The 23,070-nt window shown below is 33.9% G+C and overlaps 1 protein-coding gene across 2 annotated transcripts in view; it reads right to left on the bottom strand.

The window, feature by feature from the left end:
- The window catches only part of LOC111504188 (uncharacterized), a 442,392-nt gene that overhangs the window by 184,914 nt on the left and 234,408 nt on the right, over window positions 1–23,070 (bottom strand). The gene's annotated exons all lie outside the window — the stretch shown is intronic.

The following is a 23,070-nucleotide window of genomic DNA, read 5'->3' on the forward strand; positions in this document are numbered from 1 at the left end:
TAACATTTAATATATTTAAATTATTTTTTCATTTCATTTCATTCTTATGAAAAATAGTTCACCTAAACACTTGCTTGAAGAATGAATTTCATAAAGACTGACAAAATTGTATTTCAAAATCAACTGATAGCGAATGAATACGAATATTTTTTTATTTGTTATTAACATTTAATCTTCCTTTTCAAGATGATCACTTGGTGATACTACATTTTTGGCCATTGTTAAAAATGTTATTCTGAGAAGTTGCAACGTTTTATTCTACTTTGATAAATTTCATTTGAAAATCATGTGTATGATTAAAAACCAAAAATAAAATTGAAAATAGAGATTGAATAAAATTGCCAACGTCCCTACCTATGGAATATATAGAATATTCATTATGTAGGGTATTTCATTAAGCGCTTTCTATATTTCAATTTAAATAAAATGAAGTGTTTGTGAGATATAATTGAAATTTTTTATTCGTTTGAAACAACTATTGATGCCATTGTGTTGAATCATCGTTCAAATGTCCACCACGGCTTCTCCGGATAGAGCTCATCCGAAACGTCCAATTTTCCATGACTGTGACGCATAAAGCTGGCTGAATTTGACCGGTGGCATGGGTTATGATGGCTTTGAGGACCGCTGCGGTATTCGCATACACCTGCAACTCAAGAAAACCCCACAAGAAAAATTCTAACCGGGTCAAATCACACGATCTCGGTGTCCAGTTCACATCACCTCCACGTGAGATGATCATGTCCTCAAATCGCTCGTGTAGAGCGATTGGCGTGACGCCGCCAGCCCAAAATCCACACCAAAAAGTGACTTTTTCGGGATGGTATCGTCCCAAATTCGACAATTCTGTTTGTTCAAGTACCCATTGATCCAGAAGTGGGCATCATCGCTGAAAATGATTTTTCGATGAAAATTAGGGTCACTTACCAACTGCTCCAGAGCAGCACACGTCGTTCACATTCAGTTCCTGGGTATGTTGAATTTTCTCAGGTGCAGACTCAAGTCACGACGCAAAATTCGTCATGTTGTGGTCTGGGAAAGGCCGAGTTCTTGTGAGAGACGCGAAATTGACTGCCTCGTATTCTCCTACACACTCTCACAATCAGGGGCGATGTTTTCAGCAGATATTGCGTTTCGTCGACATACGGGTGTCGGTCATAACTGTTCGTCGAAATATTGAGGTTTTTATATATCGAAGAGTTTTAGTTCATTCATGTACGAGAATATTTCACAGTATGTACAAGAAAATGAAATCAAGTTTTACTGATATGAATTTTGAAGTTGTATCAACTAACACTGATAGCTTCAGTTTCAAAGTTGAAGTTGAATTTCAATTTAGATGCAACAAGCGCCAAACGTGATGGCGAGCCCGCCCCCATGCTCACAAACTCATTTTCAATGTAACCCCCACTACAGCTCTTGCAAGATATACAAATGCTCTGTACAGAGGCGTATCATTAATTGTATTCCAATGCTGTTGGCATTGTCTGAATAATTTGTGTTGTTTCTGAAAAAAATTCATCGCCTAACAAAAAACCAGTCATCAAAAGTCAGGCACGTGAAATAATTTTTAAAGTTTTCAATTATTTTGAAAGTGTTAAATGTGACTCGGATACATTATTGAATGTGAAAAATAAAACATCTTTCTCTACAGGTAACATCAAATGAATTTAACAAATAAATATTTCAACACAAATCTTTATTTTGTATTAGGTATTTCAATAAGAACCATTGAAAGAGTGGTTAAAGAAGAGGAGCAGATAACGGAGAAGTAAAAAAAGTAAAAGAAGTAAAACACCAAGAATTTTATAACAACTTTCATAAGACGGAAGGGTGTCGTATTACGGTAAAAATGTTTCAACACAAAATTATTGACGTTTTGGGAAAATGTGGAATGAGTTCTTAAGAACTCATTATTTCTTATGAAATTGAAACGATAATAATCGTATATAAGTTTTGTGAAAGGTATATTTATGAAAATTCATTGTTACAGAACCCTGAAGAAGAATTTAATTAAATTCCAAGCGTCGGCAAGAAAACAATTGCTTTTTTAAGAAAAAATTGATCCTGTTTCCCAACCAACCTTTTTTCAGATAAAACTACAACTACAATTTTTACAATTTGATTGTTTTCGATTGCAGTTAAATCGATATTCACCAGTTACTTTCGTGGATTCATAAATTCAAACGGTTTCCGCTATTCGACACATTTCTGTTCGTTTCAATATCTTCAAAATTATATTCAATATTCATAGTATTCATACATCTTTTATAACAATCCAAGGTAAATTGTAAGTTTTCAAAAAAATATTTCGAATGTGAAAAATTTCTTAAGATAATATCTCCCTTTCTCAAATTTTGTAACCACGCTTTCAATACCAATATTCGTTTTTAATTTTCACAATTGATTTTAATTACCAGAGAAAATCTAGTATGACACAAATGTAATATGTTAAACATTAACGACATATGTAACCCCTAATTTGAATTACCATAAATAATGGTTTTTTTATTCGTGAATTTTACTCTGAATGAAATTTCGATATGTCTGAAACAAAATATTTTTTAAGATCCCCGTGTAGTTAGATACTTTCCAACTGAAATATGGAAAATAATGAAGGATGCTCCAAAAAATTTAACACAATGGCGTTTTTCCCACTGTATACTCGACAGCATAAAATTTTCATTAATGACACTTGATATTTTTCAGTTACTTACGTAAAATTTCACAAAAATGACCGAAAAAAATCTGAGTAGTAAAATTTCAGCGAAACAACGTTTTACAGTACATTTAACATCGAACATACGAAACTCGATACAAATTATTTCCCGGATAAAAACAGTCTCCAAAATTTTATATAAAATAAGTATAACATACTCAACTTAAGCGACTTCACTGTCAATCAGGTTCTCGGTCTGCATTCTCAATCCAGCAAGTTATTATTAACCGATTTTTTAAGAGTTTCTCAAGAAAGACTTTCAATGGTCTACACAGAAACACTTTCTCATGTATAAAGATCATGGATTTCAAACTGCACAATTTATCATTCTCAAGAACATTTTCTTTGACTCTATGCAATTCAAAAGTAGCCGATAGGTACTTTCATTGATTGCCGTCGTCTGCTAATACTCTTTACTCATTCGATATCACGTCCGGACACCCTCAAACACCCTTATTCGAAGTTACACCACCATTGTGTTCATTAAACCAGGTGAGGTGGATGAATGACAAATTTTTGGCCACCGAAGAATTTTGTGAGAGACCTACCTGTTCTATATTTCCCGGAATTCAATATGATAGTCTCAACGAAATTAGTGTTATCTGAAGGAATGTTTTTGTAATATTATGTGTATTTAGAAATATTGGAATTTTTTTGAGAGATAACTGCTATAGTTATTTAAAAAACAACAACAAATCAACGCTCGTGCAATTATTTCGATTATTTTGACTTTCACTGAATGTGGAAATAATGAAATATTTCATCACTTGGAAAACTAAGTAAATACTGAAGCTAACACGATCAATTTTTGCACACGCACTAGAATTTTATGAATGCATCAACTTCATTATGTGTTTCGAAAACCTCCATCAGCATTAGACGATTGTTACTCCTGAAACAAATTTTGAAATAGTACTGCTCTAAAATAATGTATCGCTCGTGTTTTATTAATCATAGTTTTTTTTCAAATTATCTAAGAACAATTCGTTCAGGCCAGTCTCAACTCCCTACACAGTAGGTTAATGGACTGACACCTATCAGAAAACAACTACTACCGTGGCTAATACCACGAAGGGCGTTGGATTATATCCGACAGGTGTCAGTGCAGGATTCACAGAAGTTATTCCTGCATATGCTGTTGGCCATACAACTGCCGCAATAGATTTTCAATTATTGGAACACACTTGCAGACCGGTTTCGGGCTGTTTGGCAACTCGTCAGTGCAAGGTAGTGTATATCATCAAGTGTGTTCCAATAATTGAAAATCTATTGCGGCAGTTGTATGGCCAACAGCATATGCAGGAATAACTTCTGTGAAGAATCCTGCACTGACACCTGTCGGATAGAATCCAACGCCCTTCGTGGTATTAGCCAGGGGAGTAGTTGTTTTCTGATAGGTGTCAGTCCATTAACCTACTGTGTAGGGAGTTGAGACTGGCCTGAACGAATTGTTCTTAGATAATTTGATTTATAGCCAGTCTTCAAGTATGCTCACTGACTATATGTAAAACATAATTTTTTTTTCTACAACTGAATTGAATTGATAACTCAATTTTCAAAAAAAAAAATATATTTGATAAACTAGATGTTCAATTTCCTTAGTACAAATATGACGAACAGACTTATATATTTCATTAGTTTCATTTCATTCTCATTGTGGAAGCTGATAATCCCAATAGAGTTCTTCTAGCTAGACGTAGTTTTCAGCTCTGGAAGAGATGACCATCGTTCGAAAATAGGATGAGAATATACTTAGGATATATGATGGAATTGGCAGATGCTTGACGAAAATCCATAACTAACGCATTCAAAAAACTTTTTTTTGTTTAAGAAAAACGCGTTTTTGTAGAATTGTTTAGGGAAAAATCTCACAATAATAGATATTTATGAAGTGAGTGTTAAAAGTGAAGTTTCATTTTGTGAGTGAACATTTTTTTGTACAACTGTTCTGTTTTCATAATAAAATAGATAAATTTATTAATATAAAAAAAAATTGACATCTCTTGTCAGTTAACTATTTTCATATTATCGCAATTGCTGTGAAGTGGCCGTGTCAGGTGACGCGGAATCACCTGGTTACCAACAGACAGTATTGTTTACAGCTCACGCGTTTTATTTAAAATCACATTTAAAGTTCTTGCTGGTGTATGATTAATGCCTTGCATAATGAAGAACAATAGTGAGGAATTGTGTGTTCCTGACGATATTAAAGAGGCTGCAAAAAGAGCTTCAATTGAATTGTTACCAAAAAAATCGGCTCAGCAGTACGACATCGCATATTCTAATTTTCTTAGCTGGTGTAGACTTGAAAATGTCGAAGCGAAACCGTCTTCTTAGCCTATCTGTAAGAGAAATCAAAAATATGGAACTCGTCAACTTTGTGGAGTAAATTCAATAATAAAGTCAAGTGCGCTCGTTGAAAATGGTGTTAATACAAGCAGATATTTCAAAGTAATAGCATTCTTAAAGCAGAAAAATTAAAGTTATAGGTCCAAAAAATCAAAAACTCTTACGTTTGAACAAGTCCCGAGGTTTATAAATGAGGTGCCAGATGAAAAATATTTGATGATATAAGTTGCTACTATCTTCGGAATATACATATGGATCTTGCAAGAATGAAGAGCTGTGCCATTTATTATCAGAAGACATTAACTTAATGAATGAAACACTGATTGTTCAAATTCTAAATAAAAAACCGAAAATAGGTCGTTTTTTTTGCATTGTTGGGAAAAACATTGACTATTTCAATAAATAAGTTGCATTACACCCTTCTGTTATCAATCATCAAGGTTTTTTTTCTGAAATACTCAAATTATGAATGCAGTGCCAACCCAGTTGGTATAAACACGTTTGGGGAAATACCCTCTACCATTACTGAGTTTCTGAACCTACCGGAATCAAAAAAATATACAGGTCACTGTTTCAGAAGGTCTTCTGCTTTTTTGCTAGCAGAATCAGGAGCAAAAATAACGGATAATAAGAAGCATGGAGGATGGAAGTCTACAACAGTAGCTGAGGGTAACATCGATCAATCTATTTCTTATAAAAAGGCTATTGCTGAAAGAATAATCCCAATAATCTCCAGCGTTACATCATCGTCCTCTTCACTTCAAGAATGAAATGTTAATGCCCATGAAATTGTCAACTCAGATAGTTCAAATATATCACAAGGCTCTTCAACATCGCAAGGTATAAATATCAGCAGTTGTTCTAATTGTACTTTTTATATTAATGTTCACAAATAATAATAATAATAATCTAATTAATGTATATAATACATTTGTAACAGAATTTAATTGTATTGTTCATAATAAACCATCCTTGAAAATTGAATAATTATGTTTTGTTTATTGCTATTTGGTCGAAAAAAACTTGTTAAAAATATTTTCAATACTGTTAACAATATTTTTAACACACTACTTTGTAAACATCATCTTCAATACTCTTGACAACCATTAAAAATGTAACAGTTGAACAAAAAGTGTATTTTGAAAATGAGAACATAGGAAACTTTCACATTTACTCTTCAAATTATGTAGAATGTACCCTAATCACTTTACTAAAATTCTTGGTTCGCCACAGTTCTCGGACCTGATGAGCAATTACAATTTTTTCTTGTGAAGAACATAGTAATAGATGAAGAAAAATAATAAAAGTAATTGAGTGGGCACTAATTGAAATAGTAACATAATGTTGGAATATTTTAAGAGAGTTTCTAGTCTGTGTCTGAAAGTTACTTCTATGCATGATCTACACATCTTTGTATAGAGTGAATTTTTTGAAATTGATTGTTTCCTTCCTTTCTTTACCAAATTTTAATACTAATATTGGAATTTCATGGATAAACATGCTTTTTATATTCACTATCAACTGAAAATTATGTTTTATGCAATTTCATTAAATTGTATATATCATCCTTGTATTACGATCCAATCATCACAAGCCCATTTTGAGACAGGAGCCGCATCGCTTTCCCATTTCTAGTGATCGACCAACCTAGATCGCCTGATTCTCTCGGAAGTGTTGAAAATAAAAAGTAGGTACAAATTACAGGTGTCAATTGTTTCGCGGTTTCACTCAACACACTTCGAAATATATTTGTTCATAACTACATCCTTAAGGAGTAAACTTACTTAGATCACGTTTACAAATGACTTAATACTACCTGCATCGATTTAAATCAACATCAATCGCCTCTATAAGACTCATTGGGAGCATTATAAAACCATAGTCGCGAAAATTTTAACGCGTATGTAATATACACAAAAATACGTATTATATCGTGAGTAGACAGTCTCACCGGTATCGTCACCATAGATAACAACCACAAACTACTTACTTTATAGACGTTTCACGCAAATGATCAAGGTCACAGTCGTTTTTGTAGTTCGTTGTTCCCACTTGTAGGGGTCTCTGCCACAAACTACTTAAAATGGTTTGTGATCTCTGCAGAGATTATAGGTTATGTCGATTGTTGACATTTTTCCTTTGAAAGGAATTTGACACGTATTATTTTTATCAGTGTTCTCCGATCAGTTAGTTTGTATCTCATATGAACATATTTATCCAGTTTTATTACATTCTTACATTTAATATTTTTTCATTATTCTTAGTGAACTTCGTTTTCAACTATGTCGTGTAGGAAATGCTGCATTTCAAAGTGTTCAGCATCTGCATCGCTACACAAATTTCCAAATCCTAGAAAATATCTAAACAATTCAGAATATGGGTGCACTCTATCAATGATAGGGATATCAATGAAATGGACCTAGTAATGGTGTATGGCTCTGAAAGAGTTTGTCATAAACATTTCGAGGCTAATTACCATTCATCGATGTCGAGTAGACTTCAATCAATGGCTGTGCCTACATTATATTTGAGAGGTAAGAGAAACGTTTCCATTCAATTCTTGAACGTCCAAATAATAGAACAATTCAGGTCAAATTATTCTTCTCATCATTAACAGTCAGTTCTGACATCTCAATCCTCAAATTAGCGTGACTTCTGAGATGCGCAAAAATTTCAATTTGAATATTTCATTGACACAATTATTTTGAACCTTCATCTAAGCAGTTTTTAATAAGTTTGCCTACTATTTTATTTTCAGATGAAATTGATCTATTCGATTCAGATGAGCCGTCAACTTCTTCAGACATGCCATTGACATTGGTTTTGGAACCGGATTCCTTCAATGGTATGGTTAATAAAACAAATTGTTAATGCACAAGTTGGTTTTGAATTTTTAACATGTGAAAATCAACATAAATTGTGCGTCATTGATTTGATTTTGAGAATTGCAATCAGAACCATATTACACAATTTCCTTAAAAGTGTGAATAAAATCATGCAAGGAAAATACATACCCTATACTGGTACTAATTCAGTTCAGATTCAGGCATATACAATCTATTTAAATAGAATTAAAAAAACACTGAAAAAGCCACCACATGTAATAGTTTAGGTGCTTGATATTATATTATTGTTTCATTTGATTAACCTGTTTTATTTACTATGCCAAACTTTATAACATTACAATTATTTACCCTTCATATGCGAATTATATTTCACTCCCACCTTGAAAAATTCATTATTGCATGAACTGTTATATATGAATATTATTTCTATCTTGCTATTGGACTCAACCATAGCAATGACTTTATTTTGATTTCAGTAGCAAATTAGAATATTTATATGTAACACTATCAAAGTAAACAATGATTGAGCTAATAAACTATGAGATTGGAACCTTTGGTGAACAGTTGAAACTTTTCCTAGAGATCAATTACCCTAACATCAAACTGATCTTTTTTCTACTCGACGCGTGTTTCGCTAACAAGGTTATAGCATCTTCATCTATCAATTGATACTGTATCAATTTGCTTCTCCTGAAGATACTAACCTTGTTAGCGAAACGCGCGTCGTGTACAAAAAATATCAGTTTGGTATTAGGGTAATTGATCTCTAGGAAAAGTTTCAATGGTTGCGTTTAAGTTTCCCGCTTATTTGTTTAGTTCCGATTCTAAGTTATAGAGGGAGCTGAAAATCGTTGCCAGCTGACAGCATTGTCGTCAACTACGCAAGCTCATAATTTGACAAATTATTGCTGCGACCTCTACAAGTGGGAACAACGAACTACAAAAGCATCTTCAACCAATACCATTGCCGTGAAGCGTCTATAGAGTAACTGGTTTGTGATAACAACTTGAAAGATTTCGTGTCAGCAGAAGTAAAATGCTAAAAGAACCAGTAGTCCGAATATCCCCACTTTTTGGTAATGAATCACAGCGCGCATGATTGAATCGTAGCAGGTAGTTTTTGGATGCGGTGTGAATTGCCTCGATAATCGGCAACGTTTTCATGTCTAAAATTTTTGATGTAATTTACCGCTTTTGGCATATCAAGCTGACGACGTTTCGCCTTGGGCCAGAAGAAGAAAAAGAGATTTAGATTAGCTTAAGTTGACAGATGGTCATTAATTCCCAAATGACTTCAAGAAAATGAAAGTAAAATTACCAACACAGGTTTTTAGAGTCACAGTTGCAGCAGAGGTGAACATAAGTGCCGAAGCTGTTCTCATTGTACCGTTCATACATTATACAGAAAAATTATTCGATTTGTCGAATTCATCCAGATTTGGGATACGTTAATTTGACTGAAGTTCTTTTCACTAAATAAAAATATAAATTGTAAATGGTAATCTATAAATATCGCATATTTGAATAAACGAATCAAAAGACAAAGGCGGCAGAAAAAAGACAAAAGATCTCAAATCAGGAAAGGTAATGATTGGTAACTGGTTACGGCGTTAGCCGTATGTCAGAAGTGACGCGAAGTGTATCTGGTAAGGCACCGATGAGCAAGCAATGGCGTGACAATTGAACCATTGCAGACCACCTGCTTTACTCTCGCGCGCACCTGCCTTTACGTCTATACGCGAGTTTTCTTGTACCTGGGTACACAGTACACGTCATTACTGAGATATAATAGCGATAAGGATACTTGGATGTGAATAGGTAGATTCGAAGCAGTTTATATTCTCGTACAAACAAAACTTGAGTTGGGAGAATGCACGATTCTCGTATAACAATTTCCTAATATGATGTATGAACGCAGTACTTTAAACGTCAGTCGTTAAAACTGTCGACCTTCAAAAACATATAGATTTGGAATCATAGTGTAGAATAATATTGGCTCTATTGGCCAGCCCGTTTCAAACACCAGGTACGACACAAAGTGTAATTGCCAAAAAGAACAAACCAAGATGGAGCCATCATCGTCAGAATCGTTTTGTGTGCCAACTGGATAGAAGAAATTCAACAGACCACTATCCTGAACTGAAAAGACAACTTTCGGAAGCTACTATTGTAGGCGTTTCAATCGAAACATAGAATAGCCTTCTTGCACAATTTACATAGCAGAAAAAAAACAAGATTGACTTTCTTCAATAACAAATATGAACAGATCAAGATGATCAAAATGTAGTTTTTTCAGATAAAGTCATAATATGATTCAGTTCAGATAATCATAGATATTGGGTTCGAACTTATGAAAGATGAGTTCTGGATATGTTTCAAAATTGGAAGGAGGTGTGTTTTGGGTAATCATTAGGTGTGGACCGAACGCTTTTTTGTCTTCCTCCAACAAATCCTAACTGGTGGGGGAATTTTATATTTATTTCACCCACACCTTCAGAGTTGCGAAAAACCTTCAATCGCAAGGAATGGACATTCTGTACCGGTCCGTACCCTATTCTAAATCAACTGAAATCAATTTGGAAAAATAGAATGAATATCATTGAATTAGTTAGTACTTGTGTGATTTTTTTAGGGCAAAACACAAGCACTGCAGAAAAATCCCTAAGGCGCTCTAAGAGTGGTGCCTGTGCGAAAGTAGCGATTCACATTGGATTTGAATCGTTGGAGATTAAATTCATTTGGAAAAACGTTCTCAGGTAGTTTATTCCAAATAATCGCATTTCTAAAAAAAACGGTTCTTAAACAATGAAGTTCTAGGTGCACTGAGTTGAATCTCAAAACGATGAGCTGCCACAGTCCGTTGCGTATTTCTGATATGTGCCGCTCTTGGTGGAATCAAATGAGCCACTTCCCGTGAAAGTATCTATAGAAGAGAGACAAATCCCCAACTTTTCTTCGATGTTCCAGACTATCAAGGTTGCAAGTGATGTTTGCGTCTCCAATCAGGCGGATGGCTCTTTTCTGGATGGAATCCAACTGCTCATGGTACGCTTAAGGACGGAGCCCCTGAGAACAATACTACAAAGAAGGTCTGATCTGAGCTTTATAAAGCATCAACAGTTGCTGAGGTATGTACAGTTTTCTGGTTCGTAACAGTGTTCCAAACTTTTGAGAAGCAGCCTTTGCAATTCCCAGGACATATCAGTTTCCATTTTAACCCCCAACAAACTTATCGAAGCACAAGAGGGAATTGTCTGTCCTGACATTATTATATTCGGTTCGGAGACATTTATCTTTTTGGAGAACACCGATGCCTGGGTTTTTGTGGCATTGAATTGACCCTGGTTAGTTTCACCCGTGTTAGGAATCACACGTTAAAAGGTAAGACCTCGTTAATCCTTAGCTCGCACAAGTTTCGACTTCTGAGGGTTGTCGTTTGTAGGGATGCGACAGCTGGTTAACGGAAAAACAGATTTTAAACAGATTTTAAACCCTAATTCGAAATCACTTCTAGATCCTATAGAGATACGCAACCTCCTGCTGCCGGTATCCTAGATCCTTCGTTTTTTTCAATAAGTCATTGATATACAATAAAAAGAGGATTGGAGACAATATCCATTTTTAAGAAACCTAACCAAATCTCTCTAGTGAGACTTCCACGCTCCTAGTCATTCTATTGCTATTTTGAGGATTGTTGACCACCGTCTAAATGTTTTGTAAAAACCTCTGAACCGAATATCTTGAAAAAAAAAATCAAAATTGTCCATTTGAATTTCTCCTAGGTGTTTGTTAATCTACTATTTGAGAACACACAACTACCGGTTTTTGTTCTATGCATTTTTTAACGCATAATGGGTTTTATCAAATATATGGTTCTAGGATTTGTATAATCATTTTTTACAAACAAAAATACTTAGATAATTTGATTGTAATGGAGCATGTTATGTAGCATATTGAACCTCAATAAAAATACATATTTATAACCCAAGCTTGCTATCTAAGAAAAAAAATTGATGAATACCAAGATTCCATCTATAGGGTTACAGAAAACATGATGAAATAGTTACCATTTTACATACTCTTGAATCGTAGAAAACATGTTCAAATATTACGAAAAAACTTTTTTAATGCTCTATTGGTTCCTTTGCAGATATCCTTACCAAAATTTCAGGGTTTGCAGAACTTTTTTAGACGGTCATTTTGCAATCTGAATCCGACCAAAAATTTTAATTTCTCCAAAATCGTACCAATAAAATATTTCATAGCCCTTTATTTTGAAAAAGAGTGCATAAATATGTAAGAATGATCGCAAATATCGACCAAAATGTGTCGTTGAAAATTGGATATATCCATGAGGGGTATATACCAATTGGTGAAATTTCTTTGCCTAGACTTGAATCTTACTACCTTCAGAAAGGAACATCCTTTCTTGCGGCACGATCACTGGTAAGTTTGCTGCCCTCTTAATTTGCAATGAAAAATATCTTGTGATTTCTAAGTAGTCTTCAATTTTGAGTAAGAAAGAAACATTTTCAAAGGTTTAAACAGATATTTTGAAAATGGAATCAGTGGTGAAACTTTCTTCTTCGAGTTTTGGAATGATTTTCATAACCGCTTTTGTTTCTACCACAATTTTTCGTCTTTTGGCATGATTAATATAATAAATGTTATTTTTTAACGACCCACTTTAGATTGAAAACAATTATCATCAATATCAGTTCAGAAAACACTTTTTGGGCAAAATTTTGGGGATGAAAAAAAAACTGTTTTGAGGATCATAAAATTCAGGTATCGACGGACGAAATTTGCTGATACAAACTACCCTTCGATGCGCTCAGGGCGACAATTTCAACCATATATTTTCTTTAAACAGATATATTTTTTAAGTGATTAGCACTAATAAATATTGAACCAAAGTATTTTTTTGTGAAGGAAAATCAGTTTTCTATTGACCTTCTTTGGGTATTTTTACCTTCCATGGAGAACTTTAAACAAGTGTAGAAAAGGCAAACTTTTTAGTTTAACCAAATAAGTTACTTCGTAAATTCGAAGTATCTTTCACAAAAAAAAGTTCTATTTATCAGTAATTTGTCGTATTCAATGATTTTGTCTATCAAAAAAGAACTAAGAAATTATGCAATAATTAACATTTCAGAGGCCAAAATCTGCCTCCCTCTGCAGAAATGGACTATATTCAAGTCTGTACGCAGCTCTTCCTTTTATTTCTCAATTTCTTCGACAGACATCAGAGGAGTTCTCCATTACAATTTTAATATTTTTCAGATTGTGGAAGGTGAAGATACAGTAAGAAGACCCTATGAATACACTGAAACTATAGTTACTTCATCTAGCTTTTCCTAATACGACTAATAACCAGTCCGTGCAAAGCTTATTGTTATATCATCTGAAAATAGAATTTTTAACAGGTGATGATCGACTGTATTGTCAAACATGCGCCAAACTAACTGACTGTTATAAGGAAACAAGTATAGCTGAGGTTCCAGTCAATCTAATAATAACACTGATGATTTTCAAACAAGTCTCAACCTCAAACGGAAGCAAGAAACTCTTTGGAAGGTTCGAAATAGATGAACATTTCAACCTAGCAGACCACTATTATAATATTCATGCAGTCATTGTTCACTGTGGTTATGGCGTTGAATTTGGTCATTATTACGCCTTGGTCAAAGAAGAAACGGACTGGTTTAAGTTTGACGATAGTCGTGTCACGAAGTGTTCTGGCGATGCATTGAATTTATTGGAGCCTCTGGAGACATCCTACATTTTGTTTTATAAGAGAGAGGACACTGTTAGATCAAGATCTTCAGATGATGCGGTGCTGCAGGTTTCTCCGGGTTTTCCTGCAGCTGAAAAAGCAAATGCGCCACTGGAATCAATGAAGTCGCCCCGGAGCGCCAATTAATTTTTATTGTTGTTTTTATTTTATTTTTATCGTTGTTTCAATAAAATATTTTTAGAATTTTTCAAATAAAGTTTGTTACTTGATAAAAATTAATAACATGATAATAATTATACATTTCATCCCTGTAGGTGTGAATTTAACAGAATGAAAAATATTTTATTTCCGCCATTTTGAATTTTTAATTTAATGTATCTGGTCAAGTTTTGATTGTATTTAGACCTCGTAAAATGACCGTTTTGAAAATTTCTACAAACAAATGTTGTCAGCGTTTAAGATGAAAATTATTTTAATAAATTGATGGATGTAGATTATCATGGAAAATGATAATTGAAACTTCCTATGTTTTCACCACTTTCTTTTGTAACTAACGTTACTGCAGATTCATCCTTTAAGAATATTCTCAAACTTATACAACATTAATATTACATTACACATTAATATATAAATTTGAAAATGTCCTTATAGGACGAAACTGCAGTAACTTTAATAACAAATAAAAGTAGTAAAAAACATAGAAAGTTTCAATTCTCATTTTTGAAAAATTATTTTAACACGTTATTCGTCTTGGTTTTCTCTACAGATTCTCATAGGTTAAATCCTTCTATCATTTATAGTGAAAATTGATTCCTTTTCAGATGAGTCGCCCTGGTTATAATTTCAGTGCAAAACAGTGTTTCTTCAATGACATTCTGGTTAAGTGTCACAATGAAGATTTATTGTGACACTTAGCGGTCGGTAGCCAAGCGGTTCGGCGTGGGTGATTTGTTCACTCACTCGAATTGACTGCCGTGTTGGTCGGTGGTTCAAGCCCTAGTCTGAACGATCGATCTTCACTTGCTATCGTCCAACCCGTGTTAGGAATCACACGTTAAAAGGTAAGACCTCGTTAATCCTTAACTCGCACAAGTTTCGACTTCTGAGGGTTGTCGTTCGTATGGGTGCGACAGCTGGTTAACGGAAAAACAGTTTAAACAGATTTTTTTTAAACACATACTGAATAATGGAGATCAACTCCTATAAGAACATTTGTTGTTGGAATAGGATTGAAAAATATTAATTCAATTCGTTACTGTAATCAAGCTATTTCAACAAAAATCTGATCTAAAATATCTAGACAGTCTATTTCGCTATGCTGAACTTTATGTAAAAATATTGAAACTGACTGGTCTCTACAAATTTCTAACGAATCTTATGAATATATTTCTAGTAATATTTTCTATTCAAATACCCGTCCAAGGTATATAATGATAATAAAATAATAATGATGGTTCGCGATACTGACAGAGTAGGAAATAGGGCATTCCTTTTCAGGACAGCTGCACGAGTATCCGATGAACTTGGTTTAGTTTTCATCACTGAACGAAGTGACCACCGAGTAGGAACCCGTTTAGCAAAAGGTCCATATCAAAGCGGTAATGATCACTTCACTACTGTGGTAACATAAAGATAAGCCGATGAAAGAGGTCTTCTTTAACAATATTGGAGATCTCGGCATATCAAAGTAATTGGTCGTTGTTTTACTCAGGTCGATTGGACTGAGTTCGGGAACCTAGTATACCGTAAGATGATCTTCATTCTTCATCAAGGTGTAGTAGGTGTAGGTGTTGGTATTAAATGTCTCAAGTTCCTTTCACTATGAACGCCCCGTCTCATATATTTTTCGATGTAGATGCTTGAATAGTTTACGTACTCTAGAGTTCTAGATAATTCAAACGGATGGTCTTAGGCGATTAAAACTGGCAGCAAGATGTAGAAGCAATGTTTTTTCTGAATTTTGTCTGATTAAAATATTCTATTAGTTAACACAAATCAATTTCTGTTTTCTGCAAAACGTTTCCATTTGTTTGCGACGTAACTTTACTAATCAGATATATAACGAAAATTATGGGCCCCAGAACAATTTCTCACGGCACTTCATACTATATAATTTTATTTTCGATTTTTACTCTTTGTTTACGGTTGAGTAGATAGCTTTCATAGGTCTTGTAGGATCCAAGAACACATGAGTTTTCTTTTTTATCCAGATTATTATAAATGTTCAATGCCAGGAATTGGATAGCATTCAAATTCCCGTGATAAATCCAAATTATTTTTCGGATAAAGATGTATTTTTATTGATAATTGAGTCTACGGACTTACACATTTTCAAATTAATTAAAAAATATATATATTTCAAAAATATACGCTGAATAGATTGGTTGGTACATGCATAACCAGACCAGTATCCCAATGTTTCAAAAACGAATGTTCAAAACATTTATTTATTCATTTTTTCTCACACATCATATGAGAAAATTAGACATTACCATACACTGAAGTATTTGTGACTTCTAACATTGTTAACAATTGGGATATCCCGAGTCTCAATGTGATGACAAAAAAAGGTTTATTTGAAATTGGTTGACAATGTGTCATGGTGAATTTCATTAGTTCGGACTTCCATTATCTAATATGATGTAATATGATTTGGAATATCTGAAAGAACAAATGGAATTAAAAATTAAAATGGATAGCTGAAACTAAAGATAATATTAAGCAATAAAACGAGAAATGAAATCACAATAAAATTGAACAATGAAAATTGAATAAATAATTTGAAAAGATTTTAAATCAAGTTCCTTCACGACGTTTCGATTCTAGATTTTGGACTATATATAGGTTATTCGAACGCGTTCACCTATCCCATAATCCCTCTCTCCGCTTCTCCGGTTTAGCAGGAATTGATTGTTTTTCGCTTGATTGAAGGTTTCTATATGTTGCTTAGCTCTACGCTAGCTTGGTTAAATGCACATATATGCAGCTTTATCGAACTTCCTTTCAAGCCAGTGTTCCTCCCATGTGGATTATCTCAGCTTGAGACCACTTGGTTTTATGTTTTGAAGAGTCCAAACATGCTCTACTATTCCCGATTTTTTGGTTTTTTTTTCACTGTGTGTTCCTCTTGTGCTCAGCAATGCGGACTTTCAATAGCAAAAGAATTTAAGACATGTTGTCAAATTACTATAGACAACCGAAGTCACGGAGCAAAATCACTCAATCAGTTTCGACGTGGAGAGCCTTCACACCAACATTCCTGTCGAAGAAACACTTCAAACCATACAAGGAGAGCTATCCGAAGACGAGGACCTGGAAGATAGAACGAACTTATCTTTAGAAGTAATCATGGACATAATCATGGATGCTGTGTACGGAACTGTTATTTCCAACTGAAGGACGAATTATTTACGCAAGATGAGGGTCTGCTAATTGGATCGCCAATTTTACCAGTTATAGCCAACGAATATAAGCCCCAAGTCTGGTTGAGATACGTTGACGATAACTTCATAGTATGGAACCATGGGAATACAGAACTAGACACCTTTCTGAAGCACATCAACAGCGAAAACTTTCCACTGCCTTCACAATGGAGAATGAAATCCACAACGAATTGTTATTCTTGGACGTATTGGTGAAGAGGACCAACACTAAGTGGGAATACTAAGTGTATACCGAAAACACACTCACACGAGACATTATCTGAGTCACGAATCTAACCACCATCAATCTACTAAAAAAAAATCATCAAGACTCTAGTAGACCGTGTATTCGGTCTCTGTAATACGAAGGAAAGTCTCGAGAAGCAACTAGGCATCATCAAAAAAACTTCAACAGAATGGTTACTCCAAAGTGATGGTGGAACAGACTTTGGCTAAAAGACAGCAACAGCAAGGAAGAGAAGCTGTCACAACCAGTACTTGCCCTTCCCTACGTCAGAGGATTGTTGAAAATGATAGGGAGAATTGGGTCTAAGTACAACATCAGAACCTGCTCCAGATCCGGAATCACCATCCGTAGCAGCCTCACGAAAACCAGGCCACCAAACGCGGACTGCGATTTCGAGAATTCCATTTACCGGATATCCTGTGGCTGAGGCAAATTCTATATCGGTGAAGCTAAGAGGTCATCCAAACTGCCGAGCACAAGAGGAACACACAGCAAGGAGATACCAGCAAATCATCGAAAGCAGAGTATGTTTGGAGTCATCAAGTGGTCCCAAGCTGAGATTACCCCCAGAGAGGAACACTGGTTTAAGAGGAAGTTCAAAGAAGCTGCATATATTTTGTCCAATTAAGCCAAACTAGCGTAGAAGTAACTTAGTTTGAAATCTTTTTTAATTATTCATTCAATTTGTAATCGATAAATTTTTTATTTTTGGCTTATTTTTATTTAATTGTACTTAAATTTCACGTTTCATTGCTCCTTATAATTGATATTTTTAGCCATTCATTTTGATTTTATTTGTTCTTTCAGATATTTCAAATCCTATTATATCATAATAGACAATGGAAGTACGAACTAGTAAGATTCGTCAAAAAAAATTGATTGTTGATTATAGATAGATATACAACAACGATATATAATATATGGAGGAGTATTATCTCACCTAGCACAAATTTTTAATAATACCAATTAATCAGTTACCATTTCTTCGTCTCGTGAAAACTCAGTTGAGGTTCCTCTAGCAATGATTTCAACTTTGTATCGGATCTGTTGCTTGCCAAATACAAATTCCAAATATTTACCAGAGCCATTTGTAATCTCTTTCCGATAATTTGAATATTTTGTATACACAGACCAAAGTATGTCAAAAATGTTTCAGTATTGATAGTATTTTCAATACCACTGAGGTAGTTAATGAAACCCTGTTTTATAAGGTGTTTCAGGAGGCTCGTTTAAGTCCTATAAAAGGTCTATTTTTTGAAAGTTTTTGGTAGAATTACCTCATAAAACTCTAATCAGAATAAATAAATAGCAGCATCAAACTCTTTTATTTAATCAAATGGAACTTGTAGTAGTAATCGTTTCGTCTGCTGAAGCATACATCATCAGTGGAATGCGCGTTGACTGCGAGGACGAAGGTCACTCGTTGCTGACAGCTGTCGTTCCTTTCGAACGACAACCCTCAGAAGTTGAAACTTATGCGAGCTCAGGATTAACGAAGTCATACCTTTTAACGTATATGATTCCTAGCACGGGTCAGACGATAGGCAGTGAACGAGTAGAACGTATCACTCACGCTTACCAACCGGATGCCGTCTGGCATTCGGCATTTACGAAATTTCGGTATGAAACATTTCAATTATTTATTCATTTACAATAATTCAATCAACGATTATCTCACCTGTTCGGCATTTCAGTCTCTGAAGCACGCACGATCGTTTTCCTGAGACCACGATCTTATCAAAACTCGTGATTTTTCATTAGTCTTTATCGTACCTAATTAACTTAATAATTTGTGCAGATCTGTGTGTTCCAATGACGCCAATTTACGCGTATACCTTGTGATAAATTTAATACACAATAGGCATGAATATTCAAACGGGTGAGATTGTCTGCATTGAATTAAAATTACGGTAAAATAAGTATTTTCACATTGAACATTAAGATACTTTTTGGAGAATTAACATAGTACAAGAAAAAATCATCAAATGATGTTCCTTTCGAAATGTGTTATTTTCGATAATCTGCTGAAATTTTGCTTGTCAGAGGAAGGAAAATAACGGTTTACTAAATGGTCAGAAAATGAATTCGAGAACTGAAATATAAAAAGTAATACTTCTCATTAATAATGGTTGAAGATTAAAGTGGTTTCCTTTAAGTAGGTTCTTAAAAACACCGCTATAAAACAATCCTTAATTACTCTGAATGATTTCAAGAGTTCTTTCGATAGAGTCAAAATGATTATATTTCTGATATTTCTGAAATATGGAATTTTTGATAAAATTCAAGATGAAATGAAATTCGAAAGAAAGGATGAGCCACCTTTTTTTAGAAAAAAAAACATTTTGTTTTTATACTTGAACCCTAATAGGGTGTTACTTAAGTATGTACCATAAATTTAAAAGACGATTCTTTAGGTAATTTTAAGACGAAATGTTCTTATAAACATGGGTCCGCAAATGCTTCGTTCTGAAGATACAGGGTGTTGAAATAAAAATAAAAAGAAGTTATTCGTAAATATCTTAAATATCATTTACCTAATTTGGCAGTGGTATTTATTACATTAAGGAGCTAATTTAGCCCTAACGTGATTCAATTTATTAAGTCCAGTGGCGTCTCGAGCGGGATTTGAACAAATATTTTTGCATATCCCTGGACCTCACAAGGAATAATACTATGGGGAATTATATGTTTCTTTTGGAAATTATTATTTTTACAATTTTTCATTACTGATTATGTAACAATAAAAACAAATATTAAATAACATTAACATCTAGACTAACGAATTGCACTAAATTAAGTGTTGGAAATGGCCTCCTTCAGCTTCAATACAATCGTCTAGCCGCCGCATCATTGAATTTCGCACTCTTCTGAACATACCATAAATAATAATCAAGGGTTGCCTTGGAAAACGATTGCAGCATTTAATAAACAACTTGACAGTTGTTGTCAACTTTAAAAGCTTTTAATTTATAATTGTTATAAAAAGTGTGTTTAGTGGTTATTTTTCGAACCATTTTTGTAAAACATGGTTCAATTTACTAACAGTGAAATGGCAGATATGCATTTTTGTTATGGGATGGCTCACGGAAACTCGAATGCTGCAAGACGCATTTACCATGAAAGATTTCCCCAGCGTGTAGTGCCTAATAGAAGAACTTTTGTACATCTCCATGCACGACTTTCTGATATAGGCAGCTTTAAAAGATCGACGGTTGTCATTGGAGGCCTTCAACGGTACGAACAGTTCAAATTGAAGAAGCTGTTTTGAATGATATTGAAGTAAATCCTCATACCAGTACTCGGAAAATAGATGAAGAACTGAATAGTACCGATGTCACAGTGTGGCAGATTTTAAGAGCCCAGCAGCTATATCCCTATCACATGCAACGTGTGCAAGCTCTATTGCCCAGAGATTTGCCTGTAAGACTAGATTTTTCTAATTGGTTACGCGGTAAAATAAGAAGAAATCCAGGTTTTCTTAGTCGAATATTGTTTACAGATGAAGCTTGTTTTTCTCGCAATTCAATTATTAACTTCCACAACAATCACATTTGGGCCGAAAACAATCCACACGCCTTAATAGAAAATAATTTTCAAAAACAGTTTTCCTTTAATATTTGGGTTGGACTTAGACTTAATGAAGAAGAATACCGAAGGTTTTTAGAATTTTGTTTCAAGTGGACTTTTAGAAGAAATTCCAGTCATGGAAAGATTCCGTATGTGGTACATTCACGATGGTGTTCCACCACACTTTGGTGTAGTGGCACGGCAATTTTTTGATGAAAATTACCATAATCGCTGGATTGGGAGAGCAGGCCCACACCCATGGCCACCTCGCTCGCCCGAAATGAATCCCTTAGATTATTTTCTCTGGGGATACCTTAAAGCGTTGGTATACAAAACTGCTATTCAAAGTGAAGGGGATTTACATAATGAAAAATACGCCAGGTATTTTCAATGATGCGGCGGCTAGACGGTTGTATTAAAGCCGAAGGAGGCTTTAGTCTAGATGTTAATGTTATTTAATATTTGTTGTTATTGTTACATAATTAGTAATTAAAAATTGTAAAAATAATAATTTTCAAAAGAAACATTTAATTCCCCAGGGATATGCAATTAGGTCGACTTTTTTTTCTTAAAAACTAAGCAAGACATGAAAAAAATTCAAGAGACGAAAAAGTTGTGTTTCTAATTGCTTAATCTAATTGCACAAAAGACAGTGGCGTACATTTTTAATTCAAAAATATTCGTTCAAATCCCGCTCGAGACGCCACTGGACTTAATACATTGAATCACGTTAGGGCTAAATTAGCTCCTTAATGTTATGAATACCATTGCCAAATTACAACAAAATTAGGTAAAAGATATTTACGAATAATTTTTTTTTATTTGTATCTTGAGAACGAAGGATTTGTTTATATGAATGTTTATATGAACATTTCGTCTTAAAATTATCTAAAGAATCGTCTGTTAAATTTATGGTACATACTTGATTAACGAAGAGTGAGGATATTAAAAAAATAAAAAAAATATAGATGTAGTTCAATTTTCATAATCGAAAGTAATTGTTCCGAAATTTTTTTTTCAGATTTGTTTCTGAGAGAAGCTTTTGTGATATTTTTATGACATTTACGAAATCACACAATCTCTATATATCAATGAAGAGATAGAAAGTTGAAAATATTTTTCATAACGAATTGAGAATTCTGTTGAAAGTCGAAACCATTTTCAATTCTTGGTTTTGTTTCCTTCGCTCTTTATTTGATAGTTACTGCACCATCTCCCAGATATTATAACTCCATTTTTAATTCAATCAATCCCTATCTACTATTTCAAAATCATTCAATCCTATCAGGTTTCGCCATACTTACTTTCTGACAGAAATGTGACGACTGCGTTTTCTTTGCTTTAAAGGTACAAGAGTTAAATAAGTTTCTTCTTGATGAGGAATGAATTTTAAGACTATTTTCAGTTTTTGAAAAACAATTCCGTCTTGAAGGTAATCTGTGGAAATGCTACTGAGAAAAGTTATTCAGGATGGTAAATTATGACACTGTGAAAAATTTATGGAAGATTCAGCTACTTTAATAAATCCGTCATTTTCAGATTGAATAAAATAAATTATATTTATGCACAAATAAAATTTGCAAAATATTATTATAATAAATGTAAACATGAAATAAATGTGACCGACCTACCTTTTGTACAATATGTACAATGTTATATACAATTTATTTTTATTCTGAAAAAATACGATTTATGCAAATCTTCCGGAAAGTTTTTACAGAGCCATAATTTGTCACCCTGAATAACTTTTTTCTTTGATGTATCATTAACAAAAGGAGTGCGTTATCTGAAAGAAAATGGTTTTCGCTTCACCGTTATTGCCAACTAGTTTTTCATGAGAATTCCAGCTGTGATAATGGTGAAATTATGAATCCCAGAAAATACAAACCTGAGTATTTTACTATGTTAAAAAAATTAGGTGAATTTTCATTTTCCTCAAAAATATTCATGTATTCATCAACTTATATTTTGAATGTATCGAAGAGTTTTGTATAAAAGTTTATAATTATAAATTCTTATTGCAAAGCGCTATCGATTTTCGTCATCATCAGTGCTCAACTGGAAGTAAGTAATATAATTGAAAAACAGTTTTTGGGAAAATTATTTTTTTAAATTTTAAGGTTATGAATTCAGAAAAATTGTTGATGATTACTTACTCGTCAGGCAACAGGAAGTATCGAAAC

This window comes from Leptinotarsa decemlineata, unplaced genomic scaffold (genome assembly GCF_025532065.1).
Source record: "Leptinotarsa decemlineata unplaced genomic scaffold, Ldec_3_MD MMD2_tig00000035_RagTag_RagTag, whole genome shotgun sequence".
NCBI classification, from domain to species: Eukaryota; Metazoa; Arthropoda; class Insecta; order Coleoptera; family Chrysomelidae; genus Leptinotarsa; species Leptinotarsa decemlineata.